General features: G+C 33.3%; 1 long non-coding RNA gene across 1 annotated transcript; it reads right to left on the reverse strand.

Annotated features, from left to right (window-relative positions):
- Positions 1-49: 49 nt before the first annotated feature.
- On the reverse strand, positions 50-23,711 carry LOC128982551 (uncharacterized). The gene is made up of 4 exons (XR_008489687.1): positions 23,615-23,711; positions 20,514-20,552; positions 2,899-2,931; positions 50-88 (listed from the first exon to the last, which is right to left on the reverse strand). It is a non-coding gene; the product is annotated as an uncharacterized LOC128982551 (long non-coding RNA).
- Positions 23,712-24,535: the final 824 nt, after the last annotated feature.

Genomic DNA, 24,535 nt, shown 5'->3' on the forward strand with positions numbered 1-24,535 from the left:
TATTTTTATATTAAATATTAACAAATTATCCTTCACCGATAACACTTACCTGTATAAACTCGAATAAGTCCAATTTAAGCACCTCTGGCTGGAAAACAAAGAATTAATAAGATAATTATTTACTTCGATATCTTAAATAAGTGTAAAAGTTTAAGCTGGTAAAAAACTCTTTTAAATTTAGGCATAGAAAATCGTAGATTTCTAAATAAAAAAAAAGAATTTCATTAGGAATTGATTATAAGCATCTCCATTGTCTGATATAATTTAATCATATGATGAATATAATTTGTATTGATGTTTCAAAGATTTTCCAGCATGACAAATAAAAAATTGTGTACAGCATTTTGAAATTGAAATGTTCTAAACTAATTTAACCTTACTAACCAAACTTGGTGTAACATTTACAAAATTTCGTTTGATAACAGAAAAGGCATGTGGGAAATATCAAACGGAATTTTGAAAATGTTTAGGTGCAGCATTTAGAAATGAAAATGTTCTAAACTAACCTACACTTACAAACTTGCTGTAACATTTTCCAAACTCCGTTTGATAACAGATAAGGCATGTGGGGAATAGAATTTTGAAAATGTTACAGCAAGTTTGGTTGGTTTGGTTAGATTAGAACAGTTTCATTTCTTAATTTATATTATTTTTTCAATTTTTATAAGAACTTAGAAGCTACATGGTGAAAAACTACAGCGCGATATCCCAAGCCAACCAAACATTTTACCCACTTTTTCGATGATAGTGCGTTTAATATACAGTATATTATCGCATGGAAAAAATAGTTACATAATCGTATTCAGCGTTGAATTCCGCACAATTTAAATACCTTAAATGTTTGTTTTAATATGAAAACCATTACGTCTTTTTTAAGATTTTTCGTGTTTATTTGACTTTTCTGGGGGAAACGATAGTGATTTTTTAAATTTAGGACGTTATTTAGCATCATAAAAGTGTAAAAAATACTATTTTAACGTAACGTCTGTGATCGATTTATTTACCCCTTTGGTAAATTACTTAAAAGCATTAAGAACATAGGTACAATTCATATAAACAATGTAGCTAACCATATTTACTCATTTGGACCTATCCAATGATGGGCAAATTCAGGTCAAAAAGAAAACTTGAGTCAAGAAATTAGATTCACTCAGATACAGAACCGGATAGTACAATGTAATCACACATTTCAACCAGGGTTTGTATACTTCCACGGCTACTTTATTAAAAGTAAGTTACACGCAAAAGATGCAACTATCGCTTAAGCTGATAAGAGGAACTTTATTGTTATTTTTTACAAATGCAGCAGTTAACTAAACACAATGTTATGAACACTAATAGTTATAGCATTCAAACCATCAAGGAACATATCGTCCCCATTAATTCATGAAACTTCTAAAGAATAATCTTGACTAAAAATTCACATAATAGATACATCCCAAAGAGCAATTATTAAGATTAACCAAAACAGCCAAAACGGAAATCTTTATCCTGGAAATAGCAACACAACCCGTTGGTTAAATACAACGGTCTGTAGAACAATAGTAAATAATAATATGACTTCTTGATCAGCATTGAACGTGTTATTAAATTTACGGAAAGTAAATAAAAGAAACGTCTTATAACACATAAAACATATATTTACGCTTATACGCTCACAAGACGGTAAATATACATTCACCTATTGGGTCTGATGATGATTGGAGTGTCCAATCGAAATCGATCACCACTTACCATCTTTTTTGTATATTTGCCGTCTTGTGAGTAGCAGTATAAGCGTAAATATATGTTTCAAGTGTTATATGACGTTTCTTTTATTTACTTTCCATAATAATATGCATATACAAATGTCAATTATGAACAACAAAATGTAAAGAAAGAAAAATTTAGAAAATAACAATACAACGATCAGCTGTTAAATTATTAAAACATGTTCCATATGATCAGATCATGCATACCATGGATGAAGCTTTCCGTTGTCATATTAGTTTATAAAATCGGTTTAGTAGAACTGCAGATTTAGCTGTACAACATTTAACAAAAACATCTCTAATTAAAAAATTTCCCAACACTATAAATTTGGACGTTGCTTGCATTTTACTAATGACTTTAAAATGGTGAGGAAATTGACCAAAGTGGAAAACGATAGGTATTCTGATAAAGAACATTTTCTACAAATTACTGTAATGGATTTCTTGAAAATACTCAATAAAGAGAAACTAAACTTGGCTACAAATAGAAACTCGAGAAAACTATGTTTAATGTATTTTTTGTATAAAACATGTGTTTTTACCGTTGCACCATATTATATCTTTATTGAAATCAAACGTTCATAATTCTTTGCAATTCTATACGAATCTAGCTTTCCAACGACCCAAACAAAATTGATCTAGTATTACTGTAGATTTAGTTGTACAAAGTTTAACAAAAATATCTCTAACTCGGTATTTTCTCGCCACAATAAACTTGGAGGTTGCTTAGCTTTTTGGCAAATTCTTTATAGTGGGGAACTCGACCAAATTGGAAGGTGATATTCTGAAAGAGAATAAAACTGTCTGCAAATTACTTATATGCATTTCTTGAAAATACTCAATAAAGACAGCCTAAACATGCCCATAAGAATAACATGGGAATTCCACATGTTTCTAGAATTTTCTTTTGTGTACAACAACGCTTTAATATACTGTACAACAGGCTGGTATGAGCAAACCTGACTATTGCCCACAGGAAAAATAAGACTTGGAATTTATTTTTTTTTATTTACGAACAATTCAATAGTGTAATAACGCAATTACATTTACCACCCCACAAACTGCTACCCATGTTGATTAGTACACATCAATTAATAGACAAAAATGGTTGAACACAACTTAATACAGTACAGCAACAACATCTTACCTTTCCGTCCGATGGACCTCGTACAAGAACCGCCTGAAAATATTATTGTTTTAGAAGATGAAATGAACTTTGATGCATTCACTAAAATTCATGTTTTTGACCCTCAACGAGGAAAAGGTTTTAGTTGAAGTCTTCGATTTTTTTGAACAATCATTGCAATAAATAACCTCACAACAAATTTGTTTTTGTCCATATAAGATATTATTTTATAACCAGCTGTGTGCCCGTTCTACGCACGGGAATCTTATAGTATTCAGTTGAAACCTTCTTATATTAAGAACAGCAGTTGGTTTGCATATTTTCAGATATGCTGACAAAACTATTATATAGCCTATAAACCTTCGCAAATACAGTATCTGACAGTTTAAAGCCAAAACAAATGCTTCGCAATTAAATGTCACCCGCATCGTGTTGGTCCATATGTTAAATCCAATGATTAAACTAAAAAATGATTTATAAATCTATGAAGAATAGCCCTAAGGTAGGCCTATAATTGAAAGTTACTTTCCACAATTGTTAAAAGTATTTAAGGTACTACCTCAACCTCGCCATTTAACACTTTATTCCGGTTGACATTTTCACTATGAAAGGTGCTCTTGTCCTCTCCGTGAAACACTGAGGAATAAGGACATTAATGTAATGTGTTACCAACAGACATACACACAAAAGAATTTTATTAGGGAATTTGCTACGCTTTAAGCATAACAAAGTACATATAAAATTAGTATTTGAAATCTGTGTGAATGTCATCAAATTTTATCACAACAATTTATATTTGCTAAGACCGAAAAAGATGACCCGAAATGCTCTGTCAAAATGACGGCTTACTATATGAAATGAAGTACTATAGACGATTTAGATTGGTAATTTAGAATACAAATTACCAAAATAGGCCACGAAGTATTGATACATAAACAGCGTAAAGCGTAAACAATTCATGATGGTTTGCTCAACAAATGTTTTACTCAAATGCCTTATCATTTTCTTAGCATTAACTAAAATTTTGGAATCCAGACAGAAAAAACAACACTTTATACAGTTAAGACATCAATTAAATTGAATACGGCTGTAATAAATAAGGTGCAACACAAACGATCACTAATTTGTAAATTACAGTGATATGTTGGTACGTAAAAATGATTCTTGCAGCTACCAACGGTCCTAAGGCAAAGAACCAGAACAAAAAACCAACGTTTACAGTTAAGAACTATAGTACATCCGACCATTTAAATTCATTAATCAAATCCCGAGGTTATTGATCTTTTGGTTTTGGATTTTCTCGTAAAAAGTATTCGGAAATCAAAGTTATTTCCAATTAATTGTTGTATTTGTAAACAACTTTTAATGTAAACTTATCGGTGTTAGTTAAAAAAAAAACAATATTATCCTAACAACTTTTTGTTATTTAATAGATTACGTATTCTCCAAACAATTATTATTGTTTATTATTGTTATTGTTATTACCCAATGTTCGCGTATTGGGTCTGATGATGATTGGAGTGTCCAATCGAAATCGATCACCACTTACCACCTTTTTTGTATATTTACCGTCTTGTGAGTAGCAGTATAAGCGTAAATATATGTTTTAAGTGTTACAAGATGTTTCTTTTATTTACTTTCAATAATAATATGTTTATACAAATGTAAATTTTGAACAACAAAATGTAAACAAAGATAAATTTAGGAAATAACAATACAACAATCAGCTGTTAAATTATTAAAACATGTTCCATATGATCAGATCATGCATACCATAGATGAAGCTTTCCGTTGTCATATTAGTTTATAATACCCCCGCCACAGCAAACCTGCCGTCTTAGCGAATTTCCACTTGGCTGAATTGATTTTCAATTGATCTACTTAAATAACATTAGGTTTAACGAGTACCTAGGTTTGCTGCTACAAGGAAACTAATAAAGTGTGTGTTTTAAGTAAAATAATTATTGCTTAGTATAAAATGAATATATTTGCCAAGTTCGATCAAAAGATATCCATAAACAAGCAAACTACAACATTTTACAATATTCTCCATAAGAATAGCATGGGAATTTTAAATTTGCCATTTTTTTTAGTTTTCTCCGTAACCAATAACCGTACAAAAACACTTTGATATTCTGAATTGTTTGTTTTTTTAAGCTCTTTAAGAAGGTTTAGAGGAAAATTGGGAAATTTTGTGTTTTGAGGGTCAAAAGTAAGAAAACCAATTTTTACCCCATAAAACCCCGTTTCCCATGGTCCGATCATGCTGGATCGCGAACTCATTCAAGTTTATCCCGCCTTACACCTTTAAACCAAATTTCATCAAAATCGGATAAAAATTACTCAAGTTATCGTGTTCACGGACACACACACACACACACACACACACATACGGGGTTTTACCGAATACTCGCAAACACCTAATTGTGGCATCTTTCAACCTGCGGCCACCAGTGGATGAAGGAAGGTGGTGGAAACATGTCTGCATCGATATTTTTAATGAACACTCCATTTTAACATCTAACATTCCAGTTTTTAAATTGTGGCACCATGCCACAAATCGGTATATATCAACAGTGTGTGGACAGGATGCCACTAATGCGTTGTAGTGCTTGAGCGGTGTGTGCGCCCCCCCTACTTCTCGCGTGCGCTGTTGCCAGTTCTCCGTTCTAGTTCCTTCATTCCGTTCTGTATTCATGTGGCTATGCCCTAGCCGCTGTAGCTCATTTCCCGCGCTCATGACGTCGTCTTTTATTAGTGTAAGGATTTTATATGAAGTGTTTTTCAAAGCTCCAATAATTTTACAATTATTGGATTTAAAGGCAATGGACCAAATGAAATGTCGTGAGGATTACATAAAACTACATGCTATTTTGTTGATATTTTATCGTCACATTGTATGTATGGTTTACGAACTGAGATACTTGGAATAAAGGCCTTAATGTGCTGGGTAAATTATCAGTTTCATGGGAATATACAAGAAATCTATTCTATCTATATATTAATTACGTAAGCCGATTCTTTGCGTCAAAATTGTGGGCGACTGGGAAGACGTAGAACGACGTGAGAGGGCTCAAATTAAAGGTCTTTATCCCGTGACGGCGGGAAAAATAGTGAAATTCCCAAAATCTTAACACAAAATTAGATATAACGTACAATGTTCTCCATAAGAATAGCATTAGAAGGCATTTACTGCTGATTTTTGTTTACTTCAATCCAGCTGATCGTGATTTTATCATTAGCAAGTAAGCTTACATTTGGATTACTCATTTGCCAGTCAATTCTGCGATGTAATGTATACTATATAAAACCAACTATATAAAGGGATAACGTTACCTTTAATAATCAAGACTTTTTAGTTATGTCAAAGTTGAAATAAATTGTTTTCAAGATTTAAGAAACGATTCAAGATTAAAAGAAGATCTTCTTTGTTTTTATTTCAAAACATATGTTCCAATTTTTTTTTAAATTTACTAACATTTATATTTGGGATTTATTGTAGTGTTTAATCAATATTTTGTATGAAGTGGCATAACCTCAACGGTTACTCTTAAAAAACAATTTGGGAATATTCTCCTTCCTCGCCAACTAAAAGACAAAACCCAAATAGATGAGGCTATCGATTTGTTTGTCACTTCCATTCGTCTCTCAGTAGAACAAGCAACGGTTCGTCAGTTTAAACCTAACAAATCGTTTTCCTCAATTCCTCGATACATCCTGTCCCTTATTAATTTGAAGAATAGACATAGAAGATTATGGCAACGCTACAGAACTCCTTCTTTTCGCAGAAGATATAATCAGCTCATTAGACGAGTCAAATGGGAATTAGACCGATTCAGATACGAATCTTATAACAAATATGTATCAAATCTGTCCTCTGATGACAACAACTCCTTATGGCTCGCAACTAAACGAATATTGAAAGAACGCACCCCAATACCCAGTTTAATAAACAATGGTCAGGTATATGAAAGCAAAACAGACAAAGCTAATATTTTAGCCGATTACTATCAGCGTTCATTTCGTCCGAATGATGAATTTCAAGACCCTGAATTTTCAGCTCATGTTGCCACAGTTAATTCCTGCCCACTTATCACGGTGGAACGGCCAATTAAATATACTTCTCCATCTGAAATCTCTAACTTCATCAAGTCGCTAAGAATCAAGAAAACTCCTGGATACGACGGAATACCTAACATTATTTTACATAATCTACCACGAAAAGGACTTGCTTTCCTTGCTTCTCTGTTCAATGCCTGTCTCACAAAATCATACTTCCCGCGAATGTGGAAACATTCTCTCATAATTGTCATCCACAAACCTGGAAAACCTGCATCGCAAGTAAATAGTTATCGCCCGATTAGCCTCCTCCCCACATTGTCTAAATTGTTTGAAAAAATCATTAAGCAACGCCTAGACTCCTACGTAGATAGTGCTTCCCTAATACCTCCTCATCAGTTTGGTTTTCGCTCCCAACATTCCAAGAAAATGTCATACTTCTGCAGTTTTTCTTGATGTAAGTCAGGCCTTTGACCGTGTTTGGCACGATGGTTTGTTGTATAAACTAAGAAAGTTCGGAGTCCCCTCCTACCTACAGAGAATTATTGAAAGCTTCCTTGAAGATAGAACGTTTTCAGTTAATATTGATGGCTCCCTATCAACTGCCAGACCAATTCAAGCCGGAGTCTCACAGGGAGCAATTCTTTCACCTCTATTATATAACATTTACACCTCTGACTTGACATTGTCAAACCATGTCCAAACAGCCGTGTTTGCTGATGACACCCTACTCTACTCTACACACCATGATATCGAAGTTGTGGCCAATAACATTCAAATTTCCTTAAACGATTTGGTGGAATGGTTTACAAAATGGAGAATAGCCATAAATCCGACGAAGAGTGAAGCGAAGATTTTTACCCTCCGAAAACCGTTAGATCCTCCAAATTTAGAAATTCTAGGTGAACAGATTGCATGGAACCCTCCTGACCAAGCAATAAAATATTTAGGTGTATACTTCGACCGAAAGTTAAATTGGAAATTTCATATTAATAAAAAATTAAATTTGGCTTACGGCAGATTATCAAAATTGTTTCCTTTAATCAACAAAAAATCATGTATGTCTATGAAGAATGGAACCCTTTTATACAAAACACTTCTACGTCCATTATTGTTATACGCCTGCCCAGTATGGGGAACTGCTTCATCAAGCTCAATTCGCAAACTGCAAACATTTGAAAATAAAGTTTTAAGAATAATTCTAAAATGTCCCTGGTATATTCGAACCCGTCAAATACATTTAGAACTGGGAATAAAACCTATAGAAGACTTTATCAAGAAAGTTACATCAAAATTGTTTACAAAACTTCCATTAACCAGCAGCATTGGTTTTTATAACACAGGCCAACCTTCTGAAATCCAGAGACTCCGACTAAAACCCAGATTGCCTCAAGACGTTTTATTATAACCATTTTTTTTTTCATTGATTTGTGTTTCATTGGTGGACAGTGCCTTTACAGTCCGACCCGCTAAAACAGTGACAATAAGTGCCTGAGGGGCTAAGCTGACCTCTATCCATGTTAATGTAATTAATAATGTTATGTTTGTCTTTCTTATATTATACCTAACCTGTATAGCAATGAAATGCTGATCGGTTAATAAAATCTAAAAAAAAAAAAAATAAATAAAAAAATTGGGAATAGAGATGAAGTAGGTTCGTACAGGTATTTAAACGAGCCAAAAATATTTATGTCGTGATTAGTTTCGATAACTGGGTAATGGAACCCTAACTAGCCGCAAAATAGTTAGTAATTAGACGTTGACTAGGCCCTTTTTTGGTAGAATATGTAACTTACACTAGGCTAATAGTGGTTTTTTAATGTTGATCACAAACAAATTTAGGTCTAAGTTCTGTCAATGGGATGCCTTTGCTTAAGAATAATTTTGTTAAACCTTTACAAAATGAGCATAGACTTAGAAATAATAACTGGGTAGGGTATCTCAACACACCATTTTTTGCCTTTTCTTATTTGACGAAGACAATTTCCAATACTGTATTTCAATCGGGGAAGCCTTGTTATCAGCATTAACCAAAAAACCAAAGCTACCTTAATAAACCAATATTTATTCATAAACATGTTTGCTGCCTTTAGCAGTTAAACCTCTGGAATCATTCAAATTCTTTATTGAACATAACGTTATCAACAAAAGCAAACAAAGACAAACAACAAACTGTTGTTTTTTTGCACAAAAGATATGTTGTAGTGGGATATCTAGGCCTATCCTGACATATAGATAATTTGATTCTGAGTTTGTTTAAATATTCCATCAATAATTCCTTTTCCGTAGCTTTTTAGGGACTATGTCCCTACAAGCCACTAGTTTACATTAAAATACGCAATAAGTATGACTCCGTTTTTTCTGTATGCATATAATTAATTCATGGTAATGTAAAAGTATGCGTAACGAATTTTTCACCTCACTATGATGTTTTTAGCTGTTTTACATACATTTAGCTGGTTTATATTGGTGGCTGAAAGTTACGTTTTGCTGGCCATGCCAGCTGTCATCGTCATATGGGGACCGAGCAGGGGTTTACATCCCTAGGGCTGCAAAATCACTTGTTCGCCTATTTACTTAAAACATTAATGTATATTAAATGCACAAGCTGTATCCATGGCATTGCAATAGACTTGTTTTTTGTCACAGCTGCCTAGACAACTATTTATTGTTATTTTTGATTTTGCTGATTCCTCAAAATATTTCACATAAATAAGAGGGACGTTATATTGCAAAACATACTTGGGTGAAAAATAGCGCTCGTACCACGAGCCAAAATGGGTTTGCAGCTCTCGATCGTTTCACGTTCTCGACTTCGTCCCGAACTTAAAACCCGATATCGAGTCGGCAAAACCTCACTGTAGGCCCTAGGTACGAAATATACTATTTTTTTACGGTGGATTTAGAGACCCAAAGATTCTCACCCCGTTGCGAAGCATGGGCAGATAGTTAGTTATAAGATTATAAAGTCTTTACTGTTTTGTCTGTACATTGCGTAGACTCATGAAGTGTTTGGTTATTTCTACGTTGTATATAATAAGATAGCCGAAACGAGTCTTGTGTCAATATCTGTACGTTTGTTTGATTCTTACTGTCATTGTGCCTGTAACGCCAAAATTCCAATTCACGTGTCCTACCTTGGGAAAACTAGAGTACCGTTCATGATCCAAATAGTTTTGTAATTGTTTGAATAAATTTGCCAAGTTTGATCAAAATATATCCATAAACAAGCAAACTACAACATTTTACAATATTCTTTATATGAATAACAAGGGAATTTTAAATTTACAATTTTTGAATTTGTCCTGTTACCAATAACCGTACAAAAACACTTTGATATACCAAATTATTTGTTTTCTAAGCTATTTAAAAAGGTCTGGATATAAATTGGGAAATTTTGTATTTTTAAGGTAACGTTTTTCTCCATTTCATATATTAGAAACAATATGTTTAGGATCAAATTCAGTAATAACATTGACTACTGTATTTAAACCTTAACACAAGTGTTTATATATTCATTGAGGCTACTGATGCTACCGCTGATGGCTTAGCATGTGTACGTTAGTAGCTAGCAGACAATTTGCCAACTAGGAACATGAAATCAGCTGTTCCCCGTCCTCACTGTCGCGGTTGCTCGCCTAGCATGTCAACAGCTGACTGCTGTAAATATTGGATGAGGCGACAGTAACTTTTTCTAGTACGCTTCTTTACCATGGCATCTGCCAATTCAATTTTGTCCCAAAAAATGTATACACATCTCTAAGATTTGTTGCCAACTAACAAACAATTTAAATAAAAAAAAAAAAAAAAAAACTATTGTTAATCATCCCTGCAAAACTGCTAATAATTCATGATCAAATTTTCATCAGAATTCCGTTAGTTTAAATCAACGATCACATAAGACCAATAGATGGAGCACATCTATATAACTACCAACATACAAGCAGTTGAAGCCAGGTCCGCCATCTTAGTGCAGGTTTGAAGTGGTAGATGCCAATGAAAACGGCACCAAAACTCAATGTCAAGCTTCAAAATAACTTGACATTTAGACTAAAGGTAAATCGTTGACACTTCGTGTGAAAGATGTCAATTAGTCTAGGACACTATTGGTTCTTATTAAACGCTCAAAAGTTTATATTTTCTATTTTAAATCTTGAAATAAAGTCGGTGAGTTTTTAAATATGACATAACAAAGTTCGTCGGCTGCTACTGTTTTTATTTTTTCGTCAGGTAAGTAAAAAAACGGTGGATTTTGTGGCTAAAGAGCTAAATTTCTTGGATAATATTTTTTAAATTTTTATAAAGGAGGGTTGTATAAAGAGTTTCAGAAACCATCTTGTGACTTTGAAAATTTTTACATTGTAAACCAAACGCTAAACCTTTAACACACTTTAATACGATATAGATACATATATTATAAATTAATGTGTAGCTTTTTAGAATTTTTCTTTCGCCCAACAAGTTTTTGTAATTTTTGTAAACTAACTTTTTCTAAGATACGGTAAACGCTAGAAAACAAATTAAAAGCGTATTTTAAAGGCCATTGTTCAACCGTCATGAATTGTTACATACTAACCTTTAGGGCCCATTGGTGACATTGGGGGATGGAAGTCTAAATTTAGTTCATTACAATTACGTCAATGACCTTGAGCTCTGCTAGTAAGATGCTGTGGTATGGTGGCGTGTCGGGGAGAAGGGTAAAATTATTGTTCATGCTTACTCATTCGCTCTTACCCACAAACAAATTTATTTCAAGCCTAAAATGAAGAATGTAGATCTAACTTCTATATTCGTTTGGAAAACGTCAGTAAGAGGCAAGTCTAGACTATTCCTATGCGCGGTCCATCACAAGTTACTTTCTTTACTTATTTTTTTTGAAAGCCTATGTGTCGATTATGTATCTTGAGCAATGTAAAATCAAGAGGACGTTGTTCAAACTAAGATATAAGTTTGGACTTCCTTGTGTGACCAAAATGGTCACCTACAGAGCAACAGAAGAATCTACAATTTCTTATAAAATTAGTTTTATTGACATTTGCAGACAGTTTTATATAATTGTTTTAAGGAAACCCAAAATCTATTGGCAATCATAAGTTAATATGATTTGAACTTTTTGCCTTATACAAATGAAATACCATGTGCATATTGATCCTCTGGTCCTGTTAATACAATTTTTTGAAGGGTTTCTTTTATAATTTAAAACTATATCATTGCACAAGCATTTTCAAGGACTCTCTGCAGTTTTGCGTACTCTTGCAACTACTAATTCAAGAATCAGTTTGATGACCGATTAAAAATAATGTGTTTATACGTTATAAAGATTCAACTGTTAAATATCATAGTTTTTGAGGGTGGGACTGGAAATTTAGACTATATTAAAGATTTGCATTCATAGTAGAAAATTTATACTTTAAGTAAACCAACAGAAAAAGATTGTTTAAAATTTTCAAGTTCATTTTAGAACAAACTGTTTGCTCCGCCTCCCAGTTAACTGAGAATTTCAAGAAGTAGAAACATATTAAATAAATAATAAGTGAAGATAAATATATCCCACAGTGATTTTAAAAAACATTACACAAACTTCACGGATGCCAATATACTTCTAACAACCTTACTAGGAATTTCCTAAAACTGATATTGTACGTTGAAATAGGTTTATCTATCTATCTATTCTATTCTATATTCTATACTATTATAAAGAAGAGGGGGTGTCTGTGTGTGTGTTTGTATGAGCTAATCTCAAAAAATACTGATCCGACTATGCTCAAATTGCACACAAATGAAGCTACAGCTCCGAGGATACATATAGAACTATTGCCGCTTCGATATTCACCTAGGGCTTTGCCCCGTGGGCTTTCAAAAATCTGAGATGAGAGATTTAAAAGTAAATATTGATTGATGGTATCCATGGTAACAAAGAACAAACCTAGTAAGTTTAAAAATGTAAACAAGCAGAACTAACTAACTGTCAAATTGATTTTGATTTCACAATTCAACACAGCTGGTTCAAACCTTATTAAATACTGCACGAATATTAGAACAGAGAGGGTAAGGATTATAAATTTAAAATAATGATGTCACTAGCCTGAAAGTAAACATTATTTAACATTACCTAAAGGAGCTGCCAAACCATATGTAAATGTAATTTCATTATTATAGGATTGTTTCGGTAACAGTACTTCATTTGTTTATGATCTAACTATACTGAGTCTGTTTGTTAATTATACTTAAATATACTTAATTTTGTGAAATGTTGTAATAATATTTATTTATTTTTATAATAATTCATTGTAAAAGAAATTATTCGATGGATATAGGAAATAATCAACATTCTATATTGCCTTATCAACCTATGCCCTTATCCTGAGTTATGAGGTATATTCTTTCGATTTATTTGTTTGTAAACAGTAATATAATCCCCCTGTCCCAGCAAACCTATAACTGAGCGAATTCCCGTTTGCCTGATTATAATTTCACTAAAATATGTTAAAAATATGTTAGAAAATTGCGCTATTAACATGTTTGGAAATATTGTGATAGGTTTTCGTTTACAGTGCAAACCATTAAACACATTCTTTTATTATAGGTATATGTGTGCTACACTATAGGATACCGTATAAATTAAAAGACCATATTTTCTTAAACCGTTTCCTCTCCCATCTCTGCAATGATCATGTTCTACTTATATGCCAACCCCGTACGAAGGACGGGTATTCTACTAGTTATTAATAAAGTTGAGAATACTAAAGGTTCTACAAAACAAAACATTGAATAATAAAAATACATTTGTATGAAAGTAACAGATAGATTGACAAAATTGTAAAACGATCGTATAATATGTAACAATATCAAATTATTTACTGTATCACGGTTACAACTTTGAAACTACTTTTGTTATGACTCAATGTTAACCTGTTTATGACCTTTTATTTTATGCTTTTGTTAGTGGGGACTGGTTAAAACACCACAGTAGGTTTTACAAATATGATTGTGAGATGATATATAATCTGAACTAGATTATGCGTGTTGATAATAATATGTATTTTAATTTAAGTACTTTAATTGATTCGGTTGTTTACCTCATATAACATTTGAACATGGATTGAAACATTAGATGTCTTTGGAATACTCTGAGAGTGAGAAGAAAAACATAACTTTCAGCAATGATGCATCGAAATCTACCTTTACTGACTGATTCAGAAATGTAATTGCAAAATATTTTGTCAACATGACTAAAATGTTAAAAAAATAGATGTATCAGCACGAAATAGTTTGTAAGATAAAAAAGCAGTCTAGGACAACTTATATAGCGTTCTAACCCCAAACATTGTTATTGTTTCAGTGTACAAATTCAATTGATACAAAATAACTACGTTACCAATTTATGTTTGTAAACAAAAATCAATTTTTTAATGGTTGCGTAAAATCAATTTAAATTATTATTTACTACACAAATTATTTGTAATGTAAAACATTGTTCACCACTCGGAGCAAAAGTATATTATTTATGGTACTTAAATTGTTTTATAGTACGTGGCAGTATAGTATTATTAGTTTATTAGTTGCTTGTTGCACTGTTCTACACACTGCTCAAGCTCTACAACTCATTAAGTGGCATCCTGTCCACACACTGTTGATATATACTGAATTGTGGCATGGTGCCACTATTTAGAGTGTAGGCTGGCACGAGAATTGGCAACGTAGCATTAGGAAAGTTATAGTTCCGGCGGACGGCGCGAGGCGCGCTAGGTACCTGTATGGTTGCGTGTTCCACAATTCGGTGTGTACCTGCGCTACTTAATGAATAATGAATAATGAATAATGAATTTTATTTCCTCAAAAACAAACAATCATCAAATCATAAAACAATTCGGAAATTAACTGGCCACTTTGTCCAGTAATTGTGGCCAGTGTACACAAAACTTATCTAATCTATACATGAAATGAAGAGTTCAGTCTTATCAATCCATTACTAAAATTATCACTCCTGCTGCTACCTGTAGCGTTACATATTGAAATTAAGTCTACTTCTAAAAATTAAAATATACATATCTGACTGCCTGAAATGTAAATAATGAACACAAAATATATAAAAAACGTACTACAATTTAACGATGTGAAAAACATAGATTTTATTCTAAAACATTACGAAGCAACGAAGTATCATTTATATTACATAACCATTCTTTCAACCTTTTACAAAAACTATTAACATTGTTACTTCTTTTTATATCAATTGGCAACATATTAAAAACAAAAGGCCCCAAAAATAGATACGAATGCTTGAACAGTTCTTTGTTGACTTTAGGGGTCCTGTAAAACAAATTATCTACACTTCTGGTATTGTAATATAGGTTATCAGTTCCATTGTTCCCACTTTTAAGATAAAACAATTTTAATACTTTAAATATAAAAAGATTCTGAATCGGCATTATTTTTGATTGAAAGTATAACGGAAATGAGCTTTCTCTCAACTGTTTATTAAAAATGATTCTTAAAAAATGATTTTGAGTTGTTCTTAAACGATTGATGAAACTTTTGAAAGTACCTCCCCAGCATATTAATCCATATTGCAAACGTGAATGTATTAGTGCGTAATAAAGTGTTTTCAATAAATGTTCTTCACAAAAATGTTTTAAGAAATAAAATTTTCTAATTGATCTTTTGACATTTGCATGCAGAATTTGAATGTGTTTTTCCCACGTAAATTTTTCATCAAAGTGTATCCCAAGGTATTTAAATGATTTAACTTTCTCAATTTCCTCACATTGGCAATCTACACGTTGGCAGCCTTGTATGTGATACAAAATAGGAGATGAAAAAGAAAATTCTCTGTAGCCAAAATTTATAAACTTTGTTTTACTAACATTAACTTTCATTTTGTTTTTTAAGCACCAATCTTGGAGTATGTCTAAATCAAACATTAAATTCATTTTTAAAACTTCCTTATCCTTATTAGAATAAAGAAAACCAATATCATCGGCAAAAGCTTGGATTTGACCTTTAAAATTCTTGTCAAGCAAATCGTTAATAAAAACAAGGAATAAAATTGCTGAGGTAACCGAGCCCTGCGGCACACCTACAGTTACGGGCAGTGGTCTGCTGAGGCAGTCACCTACCCGTACCTGCTGTTCTCTGCCAGTCAGGAAGCTGCGGAACCAATTGAGCGCCACACCTCTGATACCAGCTGCCTCAAGCTTAAATAGTAAGATATTATGGTTAACCAGGTCAAAGGCCTTCATAAAGTCAACAAAGAGACCTGTCGTTTTGTTGCCATTGTTAAAACTTGAATATATTAAATTTGTAAAATTCAACAGAGCATCTTCTGTAGATTTTCCTCGCTGAAACCCAAACTGCCATTGAGAAAAAAAAATTATTTGATTGAAATACTTTACTAGTCTGTTAACCATTAGCTTCTCCAATATCTTAGAAAAAGATGAAAGTAGACTGATTGGTCTTATGTTGTTCAATTTTATTAAGTTTGGCTTCTTGAAAATTGGTATTACGACACTTAACTTTAACTTAGTAGGAAAAATACCTTCACTAAAACTTTTATTAAAAATATAGGTTAAAACAGGTGCAATGTATTGAGCTATTTTTTTTACTAATAATGCATTAAAATTATCGAAACCCGAAGATTTTTTATTTTTAAAACCATTAATGACACCTATAATTTCGTTTTCAGTGGTTGGCACAATGAAAAAAGATTGGCAACGCTGATGTAGACCCAGGTCGGCCAGTGAAGGTGTATCGTTATCAGGTTGCACAATGTTCATCAGATAATGATTAACTCTATCTGCTACACTTTGTGAGTCACTGTCAATAGTTCCATCCTCAAGCTCAACCTTATCAAAACACTGATTACGGGTTTCACCAGTTAGGCTATTTATGACCCTCCACTGTCTAGCGGGGTCACCATCAGCATTTCGAATATGATTTGAATAATACAATTTTTTGACATTATCCATTTCGAGTTTTAAATTATTGTAGAACATTTTATAGTGATTCCTTAAAACTAAATCATATGGCCTTTTTTTGGTTAACACGTACAGTTTTTTTCTTCTACGTATTTTTTTTAAGAGACTTGTCGTCATCCAAGGACTTAGTAGTTTGGCCTTAGCAAGACTCTTATCTATTGAAATGGTTTTAGAACACTTATTTACAACGTCAGTTAAAATTAAATTAAACTTCTCATAACATAAATCAATATTTTTTTCATTAAAAACTTCGTCCCAACTAATAGACTTTAAACAACCAATAACCTTATCAAAATCTATAGTCTGCTTCTCGCAAAATACTTTTTTTTTGTCTTGGTCTAAAGAAATGTCATTAAATTTAAGACCCAATAAACAATGATCTGTTATATTCAAATCAAATATTGCTTGCTTAAAGCTATTTACTTGCCTATGTTTAATAAAAATATGGTCGATTAGTGTTTTAGAATTTGTTGTGATTCTAGTAGCATTCTTAACTATTGATAAAAACCCATTGTTCTCTAAAAGGTACTGATAGTTTTTAGAATTTATTTTTCCATCTAACAGGTCGATATTAACGTCTCCCAGCAAAATTGTATTTGTAGTAAAATAATTCATATAAGATTCTAGTTCGTTTACAAAATCCTTCTCAGTAAACTCTTGCAGTCTATATATACAAAATAGTTTAAAATAATGTTTACTAATTTTTATATTTAAGAGGAGCGTGTCAGCAGTCCTCATACTGTTTACATTTGCTTCTGTGACACATATATCCTTTAAAGCGTAACATATGACACCACCTGATCTGTAGGAGTCATTACAACGTGCAAAAATGTTGTAATTTGGAATATTGAATAAATTTAACTCATCGGTGTTAATCCAAACTTCACTTAATACAATAAAGGTAATATCTTGTTCTAATTGAGAAAATTCTATTAAAAAATTATTAAAGTTTTGTCGTAAGCTTCTAATGTTGCAATATATTAAGGTGAATACATTATTTGAGTTGACATCATCTAATTCAAAAAAATTGCTGTTTAAGGATAGTAAATAATCACTATTCTCTACCATACAAATTACGATATGTACATTTAAAATCTATTCAAAAATGGAACTAAAACTAAATATGTAAATAAGGAAAGTGAAATCCCTGGAAGCAATTAATGATCTCAATATAGGACAGTATGTATCCATTGCTTTTGACGATGGTTTATTTGAGCTTTTTGATGTCAGCCTCACTGTAAATCCTGCGACACTTATCCTTATCAGCCTTCCTGATAAAGAATTTTCCCTCACGGCACCACGCGTATTTGATGCCTACTTCAGCACATTTCTTTTTCAAGTCAGACAAAAACACCTTATTAGCTGGAGACAAGTGCTCATTAATGTACAGTTTCGCTTTTGGGAAAGACGAGTTTACCTGGTCCACAGTCACAGATTCCTTGAGCTCCCTGAATTGTTTCAACCACGTGTCTCTAGTGGATCTGCCGATGAACTGGACCACGAGGGAAGGGACCCGGTCTTTGCGGAAGCTGGGTACTCGGTGTGCTGCGTTGATCTGGGACTCCTCCACCTCCAGGCCGATGACTGCACCTACGTCCTTCACCAACTGGATGACATCCTCCCTGGGGGTGACTGGGATACCGCTAATCTCGATGTTGCTGCGTCGGGTATATTGTTCCAGTGATCGAGTCCGGTCTTGTAGGTCGGTGACTGTTTCTCGCAAAACCTCATTTTCTTTTTTCAGAACTTGCACTTCCGATCTTAAATTTTCCATTAATTTGGTAGATTCGTCCACTTTTTCTGAAAGAAAATTCAGGGATTGCGACATTTCGGAAACTTCTTTTTTTACGTTTTTTAACTCAGTAAAAAGTTCTTTTTTTAAACTGTCCAAAACTTTAAGCAAAAATTCCTTTGTTATCGGCGTACTTGAGCCGGAACTTACACTGCCTTCTCGGCACTCCCTACACCTCCATTGCTTTGCTGTACGAACCTTCTTCTCTTCTATATCTTCTTTCACACAGTTTACATGAAACGATTTTTTGCAATTACCGGCACAACTTATCACTTCAGTAGACTTGCAGCTGCCAATGTCCACGTTGCAAACGCCACAGGTAGCATTTTAATTATACATTAATTATGCATTATGCATGTATTATGCATTTTAATTTATGTACGTAAAAAGCACTTTTTTAACTACACAAGGCCGTTTAGACAAACACGCCACACACGTGAAGTAGTAGCGCGACGTGAGCTTGCGATACGGTAGCGGAGCAGTACGTCTTATCGGATCGGCTGACCCGACTGAACTTAAACTCACATCAACGAGTTCAAAAATACTCAATTGTGGCATGTGATGTTTAAACGACGTAATAATGCTGGAAAACCTAAAAAATGATCGAATTAGCTGTGGCACCCTGAAAAAGGTGCCACAATTTTTGAAGGTGCCACAGTACGGCCGTGTGCCTGTGAAGGATGCCACTATTCGGTGAATACAAACACACACACACACACACACACACACACACACACACACACACACACACATATATATATATATATAGATATATACGTATATACAAATTTAAACGAATGGTGTTTTTGGCCTCTGGGGACAACTAAATGAAAAAGTAAATCGGTCCCGGGCTTAAGTGTTACCATGAGACCTACGGTAATAGCTACTTCCCTATAGGGAAATTCGCTAAAATCGGTTTAGTAGAACTGCAGATTTAGCTGTACAACGTTTAACAAAAACATCTCTAATTTAAAAGTTTCCCAACACTATAAATTTGGACGTTGCTTAGCTTTTTACTAATGACTTTTAAATGGTGAGGAAATTGATCAAAGTGGAAAGCGATATTCTGAAAAAGAACATTTTCTACAAATTACTGTAATGGATTTCTTGAAAATACTCAATAAAGAGAGCCTAAACTTGGCTACAAATAGAAACTTGAAAATGTATTTTTTGTATAAAACATGTGTTTTTACCGTTGCACCATTTTATATCTTTAATGAAATCAAACGTTCATAATTTTTTGCAATTCTATACTAATCTAGCTTTCCAACGACTCAAACAAAATTGATCTAGTATAACTGTAGATTTAGTTGTTCAAAGTTCAACAAAAATATCTTTAACTCGGTATTTTCTCGCCACTATAAACTTGGAGGTTGCTTAGCTTTTTGTAAAATTCTTTATAGTGGGGAACTCGACCAAATTGGAAGGTGGTATTCTGAAAGAGAATAAAATTGTCTGAAAATTACTTATATGCATTTCTTGAAAATACTCAATAAAGACATTTGACATACATACTAAAAACATGCTAATAAGAATAACATGGGAATTCCACATGTTTCTAGAATTTTCTTCTGTGTACAACAACGCTTTAATATACTGTACAACAGGCTGGTATGAGCAAACCTGCCAATTGCCAACAGGAAAAATAAGACTTGGAATTTATTTTTTTATTTACGTACAATTTGATAGTGAATAACGCAATTAAATTTACCACCATACAAACTGCTACCCATGTTGATTAGTACACATCAATTAATAGAAAAAAATGGTTGTACACAACTTAATACAGTACAGCAACAACATCTTACCTTATTCGCTTGCACCGAATCCTCCCGTAAAAGAAACGCCTGAAAATATTATTGTTTTAGAAGTCAAATTTACTTGTTGAGTGAAAACTTGTTGTAAGAAAGGGATTAACCCTTTATCCATGGTGCTAGAAAAGAAGGCAGGAGGATGTGGAGGAGAATTTGAGAAACATTAATCTGAGGCGATGGAAGGGGAAAGAAAAAATAGAAATGATTCCAAGGTCCACTTAGGTAGAAAAAATTGTAAGGTAAAGTATTTATTGGATTAGTAGGGTAGGGGGGTATTACAATGTTCGCTCTTGTTTCAAAACTATAAAAACAACCTTAGGGTGTCCCATAACTCTCTGGACACACGTATATTGCGTTATTGCTTAGGTCTATTAAGATAAACATATTTCTTAAATCCCAAAGCTGTATCTAAAACCATTTAGGAGTAATTATTTTTTTGTAAAAACACCTAAATATACACAGAGGGAAAACTAGGCACCACAGACCAATGTTCCTATGGTAAAATTTGTTTGTCTTGACCTAAGCAATAACGCTATGTGTCCAGAGAGTTATGGGACACCCTGTATAACTTCCACTTGTACTTCTAGCTGCTATCATTTTGTAAAAATTTTTTCGAACATGTTTTTTTTTATTTCAGAAGTATACAAACAACTGCCGGCTGTAGGAGTTTTAGCCTTGATAGATGATAGTTTTAGCCATATCTATATCTATAAAAGAGGAACTATGTGGTTATGTATGTGTGTGTGTGTGTGTGTATATACGTTATGGACTCCGAAACCATTTTTTTTCAACCTCCGATAGGCTATGAACAAAAGACAAGTTCATATAAAACATTAAATTTATTACCAAAAGTTTGGTCCATTTATGGTTACTTTTTGACTTAATCACCAAAGAGATTGAGACATTTGCTATATCCGTGCACCAGCTTTTTAATACCCTCTTCAAGAAAAGTGGCCGCCAGTACATTCAAAAAACAAAATACCCCCGCCGCAGCAAACCTGCAGACTAAGCGAATTTCCATTTGACTGATTGGATTTACACTGAAATGTCTACTTAAAAATATAACATTTATTCTTGATTTAAATAGAATTAGTTTAACAAGTACTTAGGTTTGCTGCATCAGGGAGGGTAAAACTGTTTTTTTTTTGTAAAATGTGAATAGTTAGTAAGAAATAAAAACATTTTCCAAATTTGATCAAAATATGTTCACAAACAAGCAAACTACAACAGTTTACTTATTCTCCATAAGAATAACATGGGAATTTTAAATTTACAATTTTTTGGCATTTTCTCCGTAACCATTAGGCGCATAATAACGCTTCAATATACTAAATTATTTGTTTTTTTAAGCTCTACAAAATGGTTTGGAAAGAAATTGCTAAATTTTATGTTTTTTGGGTCAAAAATGCGAAAAACCTATTTTTACCCCATAAAACCCCCCGTAAACCCCCGTTCCCATGGTCCGATCATGCTGGATCGCGAACTCGTTAGAATAAACGTAGGTTTACACGTTTGTATCAAATTTCATCAAAATCGGATCATTTTTGCTCGAGTTATCGTGCTGACGGACACATATATATATATATATAAATATATATATATATATATAAATATATATATATATATATATATGAATTTGAACGGATGGTGTTTTTGGCCTCTAGGGTCCTCTAAACGAAAAAAAAAATCGGTCCCGCGTCCAGGTCTTACCATGAGTACTACGGTAATAGCTTATTCCCTATATGGGAAATTCGCTAAAAAAATTCAAAAAACTAAAAATGTCAAAAAAATAAAAAATTAAGAAAAAATAAAAAAAACTTTAAAATTTCTAGAAATTCAGTAAACAAAGCAATAATGGCGAATCTGTGGTTTATTTAACCATCCTGTCAAACTGTTGAACCAAGTCATCTGAAACGACAGTAATGAGCTGGTTCAACAAGTTGGCAGAATGGTTAAATAAACCACAGATTCACCATTATTGATTTGTTTACTGAATTTATAGACATTTTAAAGTCATTTTTTATTTTTTCTTGATTTTTTAATTTTTTTGACATTTTTTTTGTTTTTTGAATTTGTTTTTGTTTTTTTGGAATGTACTGGCGGCCACTTTTCTTGAAGAGGGTATTAAAAAGCTGGTGCACAGATATAGAAAATGTCTCAATCTCTTTGGTGATTATGTCAAAAAGTAACTATAAATGGACCAAACTTTTGGTAATAAATTTAATGTTTTATATGAACTTGTCTTTTGTTCATAGCCTATCGGAGGTTGAAAAAAAACAACCCTCGTAATTTAAAAGCAGATGTTTACTTTCACCAACTGTTTTGTAGGTTTGAATGATCACGACATTCTGTATTAGCATTAGTCATGATTTGAAATAGTGCCACAGTGTTTCTACAGATTGCAACACAGAAAACTATTCTACTTTTGAATAAGTCCAAATGTATTAAACCCCAATCGCAGCACACCTGTGCACTTAACAACGTTTAAATTCTCTAATGTTAAATATTAAAACATAAAAATCTGTATCAAAGTACTGTATTATAAACAATCAAAGGGATGACTTTTTAAATTTATGACAACAGCTAATTTGCAACCAAAAGGTGAGTGAGCGAAGCGAACAAAATAAACCAGGACGTGATTGAGCCATGCGAATACTGATGAAGTTAAGCGGGGCAAAGCCCGCGGGTACAGCTAGTCATCAATAGATGAAGTAAACTTAATGTTTTTTAAATTGTTTTTTATATTTTTATAAGATAATTTATGATTATAACAATTTTAATTTTTTTTTTGTGGGTTGGTGGCTCAGTTGGTACCGTCATGGACTTTGGGCCCAAGGCAGCGATGTCGTGGGTTCGGATCCTGGCCACTGCCGCAAACATTTTATCAGTACATTTCACCTTTGTAGTGTATCGGCTCACCCCTTGCTTTGCTGGATACGTTCCACGCAAAGATCTGTAGTCTACGTGGCTGAGCAAATACAAGGTTAAAAGAGGCCGCCAACCTCTTAAAAAAATGCATGTTGATACAAATCCTTTACGACCGTCTATACTTAAATAAATAAATAAAAATAAAGCTTGAGAATGGCCAAACTTACCAGCATGGTCGTCACAACCATATGATGGAAGGGTCCCATGATGAAGTTAGTGGAACTGGACTGAATTGCACGCGAATTTATAGCTGGTAGAGTTGAGAGCTTTCAATTGGGCAAGTTCGTTAATAGCTGATAATTATGACTATTTACGTACTGGTGAACATTACGTAAACAGGCTGGCAAGTGTTCTCACAAAACATATGGTTTCATGCGCAAACGAACTATAGTTCGGCCGCTTAGAAAACGACCTGCGCGCTAATGCTAAACCAATGCTGGAGGAGGTCGTTTTCTAAGCGGCCGACCTATAGAGATAAAACTTTAAAATTTAGTCGTTCTATCTTAACATTAGTAAACCGTAAATAAATCTATTAAAGCAAAAACCGTCGCGTCCTCGCTCCCAACAATTTAAATTACAAAGTTAAATATTTTATCTGATAGAAACTAATTAGAAACATTACTGTTATGATCTGAAAAATACAATGTATTTTGATTAAATCCATTATTCAAATATACAGAGGAGTATCCCATTTAATGTGTACAATAATTTTTATACTTACCCTGATGCAGACTTGAGCGACGCTGGGGACAACAGCGACAGCTGGGACAGCAGCTACACTTTGCTAGCGACAATAGCGACGAGATATAAAATGATTTCAAAATACCCTCAAAACGCTCGTAACGCACGCTGCCAAAGCGTAGCTCCTGCAACGATGTAAAAACTACTGGATTGCGCTCTCAGTAGCACTGCGGGCGCTGTTTTCGGTCTAGCTCCCCCCACCATCTACTGGCAGTAGCCGACGCAGCCCATACACTCACCATTGTAAAACGGGCCTTTTTAAGTTGCTGCTCTGTTTAAATATATAGATATAAAATATTGCTAATACATGCCAAAAACTTTTACTATTCTAAACTTTATGTCTTCTT

This window comes from Macrosteles quadrilineatus, unplaced genomic scaffold (genome assembly GCF_028750875.1).
Source record: "Macrosteles quadrilineatus isolate MER2022 unplaced genomic scaffold, UCM_ALF_1.0 Scaffold_520__1_contigs__length_55084, whole genome shotgun sequence".
Classification (NCBI taxonomy): Eukaryota; Metazoa; Arthropoda; class Insecta; order Hemiptera; family Cicadellidae; genus Macrosteles; species Macrosteles quadrilineatus.